The 12,324-nt window shown below is 50.4% G+C and overlaps 1 long non-coding RNA gene across 1 annotated transcript in view; it reads right to left on the bottom strand.

Annotated features, from left to right (window-relative positions):
- LOC138267694 (uncharacterized) overlaps positions 1-11,818 on the bottom strand; it is a 62,764-nt gene extending 50,946 nt beyond the window's left edge. The window contains exon 1 of the long non-coding RNA XR_011199849.1: positions 11,673-11,818. This is a non-coding gene — a long non-coding RNA (uncharacterized lncRNA). The remainder of the gene's footprint in view (positions 1-11,672) is intronic.
- Positions 11,819-12,324: the final 506 nt, after the last annotated feature.

Below are 12,324 nucleotides of genomic sequence, written 5' to 3'. Positions count from 1 at the left end.
TACGGTGTTGGGAAGACCCGCAAACAGTACCTTTGGAATTGCAGGGCATTGTGATCCTCGCAATGAGGTCTGGAGAGCAGTGTCACTGGGGTCACGGTGCCGGTTTCGGAGTCGGTGCGGGAGTCGTCGGGCCCTTGAAATCACACTTGTTGCGGCTCAAGCTCCGGGCTGATGAAGTCAGGAGTGCTGGCGTGGATGGCATTGGAGCTGTGGTGCGAAATGGGGCTGTGCGAAGTGCGGTGTCACCAGGTCACGGTGCTGGCAGCGGCGTCGCTATTGCTTAAGCACTGTCGTTGGCAGGCCCAAGCCAGCGGTGCGGCATTGGACGGTGCTTCATGACCATCACAAGCGGTGTCCACAAGCCATGGTGCAGGCAGGATGCCTGGTGATGACAGTGGAGTTGATGATGCTGGCGTTGGTGGACCAGGGCTGTGGTGTGGGATGGGAAACTGCTTCGTGTACCTCACGAGCAGGGTCCACAGGCCACAGTGCAGGCAGCGGCATCGGTGTCAGCAGGAGCGGCGGCGGCGGGGATGCCCAGGCTGCAGTGTGAGCAAAGAGGTACAAAAGGTACCTATTGTCTGGTTGCTGGAAGCTCATCTTTGGGTTTACCAGACATCTGTCTCTGAGTTTGTTGGGAGTACAGGGACTGATTAAAACCTGATTTTACTGTTAGCAGTGGGAGGACACCAGGGTTACAATAACACACTCCTAACACCCCCTCCCCACACTGTGAATCTCAATTTAGCTTGGCAAAATGCTTTGGCAATTGACAGCTTTTACCAAGAGAAATTATTTAATCATAATAACGCAGAGATACAGCCCTTGAGAGACTTAGGCCCACATTAAATCCCGCTTACTGCCGTGCTGAAGGCCGCCAACATACTGTGGCCACGGCGGAAATCCGCTACAGGTATTACGACCCACATCTCGGAATCTGCCACAATACAGACACCAACACAAGTCCGACACAACAAAGGTCAGTGATAAACTGACGATACCAAATCCCACACCGTCACGCCAACAAGAATATGCCCACACTATCACGACCCACGAATCAACGCAGCGGTCTTTCAACCGTGGTAATCCGTTGGCGGTACACACCGCCACACTCAAAATACACACACACTTACAAAACACAACCACATTGGACAATTTAAAATGCACACACATGATACACATACACACACCACACCGACACACCCACAACAATATAAAACACACACCCACACTACCCACAAACCCTTACCACAAATTTTTTGGAAGAAGCACAGAGAGAGAGATTAGCAAACACAACACCAACATCCACAGACACACAACACCATCACTCATACAACATCCATGCACCTCAAACAATACACACCAACACATCCCCCCACACACCACAACAGACAGCACCTCACACATCACCCACACCACATCATGGCACCTCAAAGACACCCCATGTTTTCAGAGGAGGAGCTCAGGGTCATGGTGGAGGAAATCATCCGGGTAGAGCCACAGCTTTTCATATCACAGGTGCAGCACACCTCCATTGCTAGGAAGATGGAGCTATAGCGGAGAATCATCGACAGGGTCAACGCAGTGGGACAGCATCCAAGAACACGTGATGACATCAGGAAGAGATAGAACGACCTATGGGGGAAGGTGCGTTCTGTGATTTCAAGACACCAGATTGCTGTACAGAGAACTAGCGGTGAACTCCCACCTCCTCCCCCACAACTAACAACATGGGAGGAGCAAGTTTTGGCAATACTGCATCCTGAGGGCCTCACAGGAGTAGCAGGAGGACTGGACTCTGGTAAGTCATATCTTTATTACCATATCCCCCACACCCCACCTGCATGCCATCACATACCCCCACCCTTACCCTCACTCTCATCACTCCATCAACTCATATATGTCCCGCTATCATAACCCACACATCTCAATACCAAGGCCCTGCATGCAACACCTATGCATGGACCACCATCACCAAAGCATGTCCAGTACAAACACCCACACAGACCCCAAACCAACTACCACAAAGGGGCAAACACAATGATGAAAGCACAGGTGTAGAGAGTACCTCACCCAATGCACAAGATGGCACACACAGATACTAGAACCATGCATTTACACCCGAACAGGACCCATACCCAACGTTACCATACAGGAGGTGCCAGACATATCCAGTCCCCCCCACAGAAGAGGCCCACAGAGATGACAGCAGCTCTGCACGCCTGGATCAAGATGACCAGCCCGGCCCATCAGGGACCTCTGGACAGTCGGTTCCCCTGCCACTGTCACTAGCCACCACAGGCCATCTCCCTTCAGGAAACACCAGCACAGCACTCACCCAGCAGGCCCATCCCTCTGTCCCCAGGGCACGTCAATCAGCAGTGTGTCCACCACTACAGGGAACCCCGGCAAACCCACCAGCCCAGGAAAATCAGGGACCTGGGGTAAGTGGCAGTGGGCACACAAGGTTCAGGGGACAGAGGCACAGGATAACAGGGAAGCTGGGAGGACTGCTGTGTGACAGGGGTAGGCCAGGCCCATGGAACCGACACTCCACGAGGCACTCTCCAACATCATGGGAGCAAACCACCATTCCCAGGAGACCATGGACACAGTACTGGTCAAGTTTCAAGAGACCCAACGGCTGCAGGAGGAACTTTACCTCGGGATCAGGGAGGACTTGAAGTCCATGAACACCTCCCTGGTCACCATTGCAGGGGTGCTGACAGACCTTGTCAACACCATGAGGGACACAGTGGGACACAAACGGGCCCCTGACACTAGCCTGGATGGTGAACAGCCCTCTACCTCCGCCGGCACTAGTGGACAGGAGGCACCGCCACAGGACCAACAGGCCACCAACTCCCCACCCCCTGCAGAAGGAGAACCATCCCGCAACCGGTTCCTGATATCCAGGAACAAGACAGAGAACATTGCCAAGACCCGCCAGGAAATAAGACTCTCCTGAATGTCACCCTTCTGTCCCTCTTTGTCACCCTGTCCACATTAAACTGCCATTGCTCCCCTTCCTATGCCCCATTGGACAATGCACCTGTGAGACCAAGAGACTGTACTCTGCCATGGACATTCCTCCGCCATCACCCCAGCCCATTTCACACCCCCACCACTTATTAGCACAGAAATAAACACCCTTGAATCACCAAACAATCTGGAGTCAGTCTGTGCTTTCACAAATGTGTAATTGCAACATCTCTGAAATATAGCAATGTCAATGTACTTGTTCACATACCAATGTTACACAGGAGTAAACATAGCAGAGGACATAAATTGGGACCCAGATCTGTGAAACGGAAAGCCAAAGTGACAAGTCAGGGTCCATACACAGAGTTAAAAAGGCAGACTTATGCTAGGTCCTACAATAGTATGAGATGTAGAAAGCAGTTCCAACCTCTTAACTGTATCTCACTGGAAGTATTGCATGATGATGTTGTTTCAGTTGTCTACATCTTCTTCTTCTGCCTCCTCTTCTTCATTGTCCACACGCTCCACAGCTGCCACAAGACCACAATCAGGCCCATCCTCCTGCAGAAAAGGCACCTGGCGTCGCAAAGCCAGGTTGTGCAACATACAGCAGGCCACGATGATCTGGCACACCTTCTTTGGTGAGTAGTATAGGGAGCCACCTGTCAGATGGAGACTCCGGAATCTGGCCACCAGGAGGCCAAAGGTGCACTCTATTATCCTCTTAGTTCGCCCATGTGCCTCATTGTAGCGTTCCTCTGCACTTGTCCTGGGATTCCTCACTGGGGTCAGTATCCATGACAGGTTGGGGTAACCAGAGTCACCTGCAAATATCAAGGGACAACAGTTAGACATCCTCCAAACATTAGGGAATCTCCCATACCCAGACAGCAAATGAAACTATGTGGGGACTTTAGGCTCACCTATTAGCCACACACAGTGCCTCTGGAGTTGCCCCATCACATAAGGGATGCTGCTATTCCTCAAAATGTAAGCGTCATGCACTGAGCCAGGATACTTGGCATTCACATGGGAGATGTACTGGTCTGCCAAACACACCATCTGCACATTCATAGAATTGTAGCTTTTCTGGTTTCTGTACACTTGTTCATTCCTGGGGGGGGGGGGGAGAGACAAATGCCACATGTATACCATCAATGGCACCAATGATGTTGTGGATATGTCCCAGGGCATAGAAGTCACCTTTCACTGTGTGCAAATCCTCCACCTGAGGGAAAACGATGTAGCTGCGCATATGTTTCAGCAGGGCAGATAACACTCTGGACAACACATTAGAGAACATTGCCTGGGACATCCCTGATGCCATGGCTACTGTTGTTTTAAAAGACCCACTGGCCAGGAAATGTAGTACAGACAGGACCTGCACTAGAGGGGGTATTTCTGTGGGATGGCGGATAGCTGACATCAGGTCAGGCTCCAACTGGGCACACAGTTCCTGGATTGTTGCACGATCAAGTCTGTAAGTGAAAATTATGTGTCTGTCTTCCATTGTCGACAGGTCCACCAGGGGTCTGTACATCGGAGGATGCCACCATCTCATCACCTGCCCCAGCGGACGTGCCCTATGGAGGAGGACGGTGAGCAGAGGGTCATACAACACTTAGGTGTCACAAGGACGTTAAGCACAAACGTTAAAATTTCTCTATGTGCCTTTGTTGGTCCGTATTCCTGTCCTAAATAGGTGTGACGCAGTTATTTGGCCTGCCATGTGGCCCCCTGAAATGGCGGCTGCCTGACCTGTAAAGTGGGACAAGGGGAAATGAGGTAACTGCGCTGGCATTGTACGCCGTTGCGGTAGGCAGTCGAAGACCATGGCGCAATTCAGCATTGGTTATCATTGGGCCCTATAGGTTCCAGGAGTCAATGACGATGTATGCCGGCGGTGACGGTACGCACCACCGCGGACGTGACCACCATTTTATATCAGTTCCCTCACTTGACACCTGACCTTCAACAGGAGAGGACCTACACTGCAAGTGCTGCTGTGACCTATGTCTGGAAGCGACAATAGCTACAGTGTTTGGGGAAAGGGCCCCTGCCTTCACTGTGGAGGAGTTGGAGAAACTGGTGGATGGGGTCCTCCCCCAGTACACGCAACTGTACGGTCCTCCAGACTAACAGGTGAGTCAACTGTGTGCATGTTGGATGGCACATGATTGTAAGGAGTGTGGTGGATGGAAGAGACAGGTGGGGGGACAGGCCAGCATATAAGGATGGTGTGTGTATGTATGTCTGGGCCAGGGTGGGAGGTTTGTGGGCAATGTGTGAGAAGAACTGTACGGGAGAGTAACATCCATTATAACTTCACTTTTCCTCTAGGTCAGCACCCACCAGAAGAAGGGGATTTGGTGTGCCATCGCCAAGGAAGTGCGGACCCTGGGGGTCTACTATAGACGGAGCATCCACTGATGGAAAAGATGGGAGGACCTGCGCTGCTGGAGCAAGAAGACGCGGAGGCCCAGCTGGGGATGGCCTCCCAAAGCGTAAGGGGTGCCAGTTGCACCATGACCCCCCTGCTGTACCGGATCCTGCCGGTGGCATATCCGGAGTTGGATGGGTGCTTGAGGGTATCACAGCAGCCACAAGGGTGAGTACACTCTCATTCAGCTGACTCACGATGCATTACGAGGTGTCTGGGTGGGGGAGGATGGCTGTGGGTTCCCCTAGGCCAGGGCAGACACGCAAAGGTAGATCCATTGATTTGCAGCCTCATTCCTAAAGGTGGAATTTGCCCTCTGCACCTAGACAGGCTCCTATGGCTTCCAGCTGTGCATAATATGGTTCTCGACAGAGTCCCCTATGGGTATGTGCTTTTCCCCTGCCCTGTCAGTGCATGGCTTAGTGCACAGGGCTGCTCCCTGTGTGTTGTGTCCGCCAACGGTAGTGTTGTTGCATGCACTGACCATGTGTCTCCTCTGTCCCCCCCTTTTGTTTTGTCACCCTGTCCTTGCGTGCATTAGCTTCATCTGGAGGAGGTGCAGTGGCACCGGAGCAGGAGGGATCTGCATCCCACATGGCCCTGGAGGGTGAAGTAATGGAGTCAGAAGGCACCAGTGGGGCGGAGGGTGAGGGGAGCTCCACGACAGGAAAAGGAGCAGACACCAGCGACAGCGACTCCTCCTCTGATGGGAGCTCCCTTGCGGTGGTGGGCAGCTCTTTGCCCACCGCATCAACAGGTACAGCCATAACCCCCCCTACCAACACCACCCTCCCAGCAGCCCCTCATCGAGTTTCCCGTGCCCGCTCCCCCAGGAGGGTGGGCATCTCCTTTGCCCCAGGCACCTCAGCCCCTGCCCCAGTCAGCCCTGCTGCCCTCAGTGAGGAGGCTACTGACCTCCTGAGATCCCTCACTGTTGGGCAATCTACCATTTTGAATGCCATCCAGGGTGTTGAGCGGCATTTGCAGCAAACAAATGCATACCTGGAGGGAATTAATTCTTGCCAGGTGGCCCAAAAGAGAGCATTTCAGGCTCTGACCTCAGCATTGATGGCAGCAATTGTCCCTGTGTCCAGCCTCCCCCCTCCAACTTCCTCCACCCAGACCCAATCCCCCTTTACCTCAGCCTATCCCAAGCACACCATCTGACCAGCATGCACACTCATCAACACATAAGAGTGGACATGGCAAACATAAGCACCACAGATCCCACAGGCACTCACACAAGCACCATCCCCATGCAGACACACCAACATCCACTGCCTCCACTGTGTCCCCTCTTCCACCTCCTCCTCCTCCCTCCCTGTCTCGTCTCCACTCACACCTGCATGCACTACATCTTCATCCACTACCTCCATCACCAGCACAACAATCACCACACACCACTCACGTGCACTCACCACCCCCAGTACCATTCACACATTCCCTGTGTCCTCTCCCAGTGTGTCTGTGAGCCCTCCCCCCAAACTACACAAACGCAGGCACACACCCACCCAACAGCCATCCACCTCACAACAGCCTGCGGCCCATGCACCTTCACCCAAATTCAGCAAACGTACACCTCCTCCTACAACCACTACCTCTCCCTCCCCTCCCAAACCCCCTCTATCTTCCCGTCCCAGTGTGTCTAAGAAACATTTCCTGGCTAACATTGACCTCTTCCCTACACCTCCCCCGTCCTTCCCCTAGGGCCAGGCTGTCCAGGTCCCAGCTCAGCACCTCAGCCAACAAATCCTCCAGCACAGTGGTCTCAGCAAGGCCGGTCACATCGCTGGTGCCACCCATCAGGGTTGCCAGTGTGCCTCCTAGCGAGGCCAAGGAGCAGACCATTCCGCCACCTGCCAAGGTGAAAGGTGAAGAAGGTGTCCACATGCCATAGGGAGAAGCTGCACCTACCAGCAAGCAAGGGCTCCTCCAAGCCAAAAGGGGACAGTGGCAAGGCACCAGCAGTGACATCAAAGGTGGGGAATGGACACAAGCAGAAGAGCAGGGCAGGAAAGGGCACGGAGGCTCCGGCTGAGGGACCAGAGTCACCCCTTCTGTCAACCACAACACCAACCTGTACGGCGGTGGACACCTGCACCGCCACCTGCACGTCGGCTGCCTCACCAACAGTCCCCAGCATCATCCCCGTGGGCAGCCGTCCGAGGCTGCAGGAGACGTCCTGCTGTGTCCCTCAACAGGTGCAGACACATGCACCACCTCCAGCACCTTCACCACAGACACCGCCGCAACCACCGCCACAAGCCTCCCGACGTGCTCAGACTGTGCCACCACAGCTGACATGGCAGTCATCCACAGTGGGCAGCCGTCCGAGGCTGCATGAGACGTCCTGGACCCTGCCCTTCGTACATGAGGCATGACTCCCAGCACTGTTTGTACCAGCAGGTGCCAGGCGAAGTCGCAGCAGGGTGGAGTGTGTCTCTGCCTCCATGGAGTATCATGCTACCTGTTCCCAGGCAATCTCGTGGCACACACACCCAGGTGAGGGAATGGGACCTACCACACTGCATGTGAAGCACTCTGGGCACAAAGCCCCCTCCAGAACCAGTGGAGATTCACATCCACTACCTCAGTCCTTGGCAGGATGAAGCACTCTGGGCACAAAGCCCCTTCCAGAACCAGTGGAAATTCCCATCCACTACCTCAGTCCTTGGCAGGATGAAGCACTCTGGGCACAATGCACCCTTCAGAACCAGTGGAGACTGTTATCCACTTGAGAGACTATGGCTTTGCACTCCCCGGGATAAAGCAGTGGGCAACCCAACCACTGGAGAGACTTGAGAGACTGTGGCTTTGCACTCCCCAGGACCAATCAGTGAGCATGGAGCCCCCTCGTGGAGCAGTGGCATCGTCCGTTCATCCGGCTGAGCTGCCTCCCTCCCTCTCCTCCTGAGGTGCCTGTTTATTTTCCATCTGATGCCCCTGCAGTGTTCTCTCCGTTTTGAGTCAGGTATCTTGTGTGGGCTTCGCTAATGCATTTTAGGACACTGATCCACGGACAATGATTTCATTAATATCCGGACTTGTGTAGTTGGTGTACATATTTGTATGTACTGATTTTGGCCTATCTGATATTTAATTGATTACACTCGTTAAAATCATTTCCTTTTGTCCTTGCATTCTTTCAGGGGGTGACAGACTGTATATGTAATGTTGCTGCATTTATTTGTGTGTCTGGTGTTGTGGGTGAGGATGGGGGGTGGGTGTGTTGCGTGTTGCATGTGTGTGTCACTCTCTTTTCCCTCCCTCCTCCCCTGTGTGCTAGGTGCAGTACTCACCTTGGTCGTCACCAGCATCTTTGCTGCTCCTGATACAAGAGGAGGTAGACCAGCAGTTTGGACTTCTTGGCGTCCTGGTTGTTTGTAAAGTGTCGAAAGGTCAGTGGTTTCCGTTCCAAGTCCTGTTTCTGCTGTGCTTTTGATGGCGTTGGTACTTCCCAGGAAAAGGTGGCAGATAGGCATGTTGTAATACAGTGGGCGGAACCTTGTGTTCCGTATGTCTGTTGGCGGTTACCACCGCAGAGTTTGTTTCTACCGCCATGGCGGTCGGAGTGTTGTAGTGGCTGTCTATGTTGGCGGTTTCCGCCATGGTCGTGATTCCACTTTTTTCCCGCCGGCCTGTAGGCGGTATTACCGCTGCTTTAACACCGACCGCCAGGGTTGTAATGAGGGCTAAAATGTTTGACCAGGATGACCTGGTTAGTGTACATAATCCGTGCTCCATCATTGCCAATGTCAAAGTGCGCCTAGGTCTTGTTCTACCACACGTTTTGACTATTATTGGCATGTTGTGTATATTGGTGCTATAGTTAAATTAACATTTAATAAATTCATATCTCTGTTTCTCTTATTGGATTTTTGTCATTTTATTTTACTCTATGTTTTAATTTGTTTTAGGATAGTAGAATAAGGGGATACCTTTCATGAAACTATTTTTGACAGGTGCCATGCCCCGTGATGACGTAAGCAGTGATGTAATAGGTGACGTGTATGACCTGCCCTAGGTTGTCAATAAATCACCGTGCCTGTTATATGTCTGTGTGATTGACAGCCCTAAGAGTCTTCGTGTAGTTGTGTGCCTGGACATGTTCAGGTTGTCAAAGGGTGTGAAGAATTAAAGCCCTAACAGTTTGCGTAGTGTGTGACTCTAACAGGGGTTGTTGGGGCATGTTAAGAGCTGTACTGACTGTCTCAGCAGAGCAAAGGGTATGTGTGAATGGGCAGGGTGCCTCAGGACTGACTAACACGGAGGTGGGGACTGGCAGTGAGAGGTAAAAAAAAAAAAAAAAAAGAAGGGGGTTGGCTTTAAAAGGACCCATAAACAAAATGCACACACCTGTCAAAACTTCCCATCAAGTGTCACAGAATGAGTAACACAGAGTTAGGAAAAGGCAGAGTCAAACAGTAGTGTCAAATCAACATGCAAACAGCTACAACAAACAGACTGTCATAGGCAGCTGTAAATCAGTCCCAACATGTCAGAGACATTCTACTGGTTGTCCAGCTGAAAACTTTGATTGGTCCCTTAAAGGCCTAGTGCAAACAGCTACAACAAACAGACTGTCGGAAGGTAGCAGTAAATCAGTCCCAACATGTCAGAGACACTCTGCGGCTGTCGAACTGAAAACATTGAATGGACCCTTGAAAGTCTTGCGTAAACAGTTGCAACAAACACAATGCCTGAGAATGATTTAAATCAGAGTATTTGTCAAAGCATCAAACCTACACAAATGAATCTGGAGTGTCCCAGAGCTGTCAAAATATCAAGGAAGGTTGGAATTTATGACCAGAGATTGTGAGGTTTGTGTCACAAGACACCCTTTGATATGACACTCTGACAGGCATCACTATTACCATAGTATGGTTATCTGGACACTCTCTAAAGCATTATATGTGAATAATTAACAGTCGCTACAGGTATAGAAACCCCCCCAGTAACTCTGGGTACAGACCCATCTTGGAAAAATTTAAGTCCCCACAAATTTGGAGTTGCACCCAGTGCAGAGTTATTCCAGGACCCTACCCCAAGACATTTAGCATGGCCCAGAAGGACGTAGCCCAGAACGTAGGGGGAGAACAGCAGATACTAAAGATAAGTAACTGCCACATATTTACAATGCATTTTTATATTTAGGTTTTTGCGCAGGTTATGACTTTTATTTAATTAATATACTTCAGAGATCAGTATTTGTAGAACAGGACTTTGTGGGTTGGGGGGAATGTGGAATTACGTTTCATTATGCTTATTACAATAGGACAAACCTGCATGCACTGGCAATGTTAAATGATTGTACTAGTGTTTGGTGTGGGAAAGGGCCGGCATATTGTAACATACCAACTGGGAGAGAACAATTGGGTACGTTTTTTTAAACAGTTTAAGGGACAATTGGTCTGTAATACTCAGGAAAGGTATAGATGCTATGGACAGCAAATTATGGGGCCTCAGGAGACCTTGGCCTAACTGCTGTTGTATTTGTATTTAATAAAACATAAGTGAGCCACTGTTATGGTCCCATATGCTTTTTTAAATAAAAAAACAACAGCAGTAGAAGCTCGTTGGTGCCCAATGCTGTACTTTTATTTTTTTAAAAACTCAGGGGTCTGTAGCCTCACCTCTGAGCAATGCGGCGGCCACCCTGTGGCTTTTTAAAATAAAAATACACCAATAGCGGGACTGCGATGGTCCCATTGTTATTAGAATAATGTAAGGAGCCGTCGCATGTTCCTTACATTATTCTAATAGTATTGAACCATAGCGGTCCCATGAAAATACAGCAGCGGGACCGCAATGGCCTCGTTGCTATTAGAATAATGTCTAAAGCCGCCGCTCCGCATTAGAGAGTGAAGCGACAGCTTTAGACATTATTCTAATAGCAACGGGGCCATTGAGGTACCGTGAAAATACAGCAGTGGGACCGCGATGGCCCCGTTGCTGTTAGAATAATGTCTAAAGCCATCGCTTCGCTCTCATGCGGAGCAGCAGCTTTAGACATTATTCTAATAGCAAAGGGTACCTTTGCGGTACTGTGAAAGTACAGCAGCTGGACCTCTACAGTCCCGCTTCTATTAGAATAATGTCAGGAGCCTTCGCCACGCTCTCATGCGAGGCGAAGGCTCCTGATATTATTCTAATAGCAGCGGGACGGTCGTAGTCCTGTGAAAATACAACGACGGGACTGCTACGGTCTCCGTTGTTAACAAGAGTAATGAATGGAGCCGCGGTCACCTACCTGCTGTTGCCGGGTGGTGGTGAGGCTCGGGGCAAGAACTTGTCCGGAGCCCTCCAGGAGGGCTCACTGCAACATCCAGGGCGGCGGCAAGCTAAAAAACATGGCCGCCGCCCTGAAAAAAAAAAAAAAAAAAGTTTCTAGCCCGGTTTGGGCTGGTTTGGGCTATCTATGGGGACGGCATATGGCAAGGGGCTGTGCCGTCCCCTTTAAAATTAGAGCTATGATGTTAAAAGGCATTGTAGCTCTGTGTCGGCCCGTGGGGGGCTAAATAAACACAACGCGCACGGTCGCGCTGTGATTAAATTAACACATTTTTTTAATTTTATTTTTAAATAAAATAAAAAGAGGTGATTAAATAAACATTGATTTTTATTTTATTTTTAAATAAAATAAAATAAAATAAAAAATAAATAAATTAAATATATATATATTTTTTTAAATAAACACATGAGTTTTTCAAAATTTTAAAATAAAATAAAATACATGAGGGTGCCAGTGGCACTTTTTAAAATCCCCACAAAAATACAGAACAGCTTTGGATCAGAGTCTGATGAAAATAAATTAATTGTTTTTAAATGGTGTTGCCCTTATTTTGTTTTTAACTGGTGGTGTTGTGTGAGAGGGTGCATTACAGACGTTTTTGGCGAGAAAT

The sequence above is a fragment of the Pleurodeles waltl genome, chromosome 12, assembly GCF_031143425.1.
Source record: "Pleurodeles waltl isolate 20211129_DDA chromosome 12, aPleWal1.hap1.20221129, whole genome shotgun sequence".
NCBI lineage: Eukaryota > Metazoa > Chordata > Amphibia > Caudata > Salamandridae > Pleurodeles > Pleurodeles waltl.
This window is presented reverse-complemented; position numbering and strand designations above follow the sequence as displayed.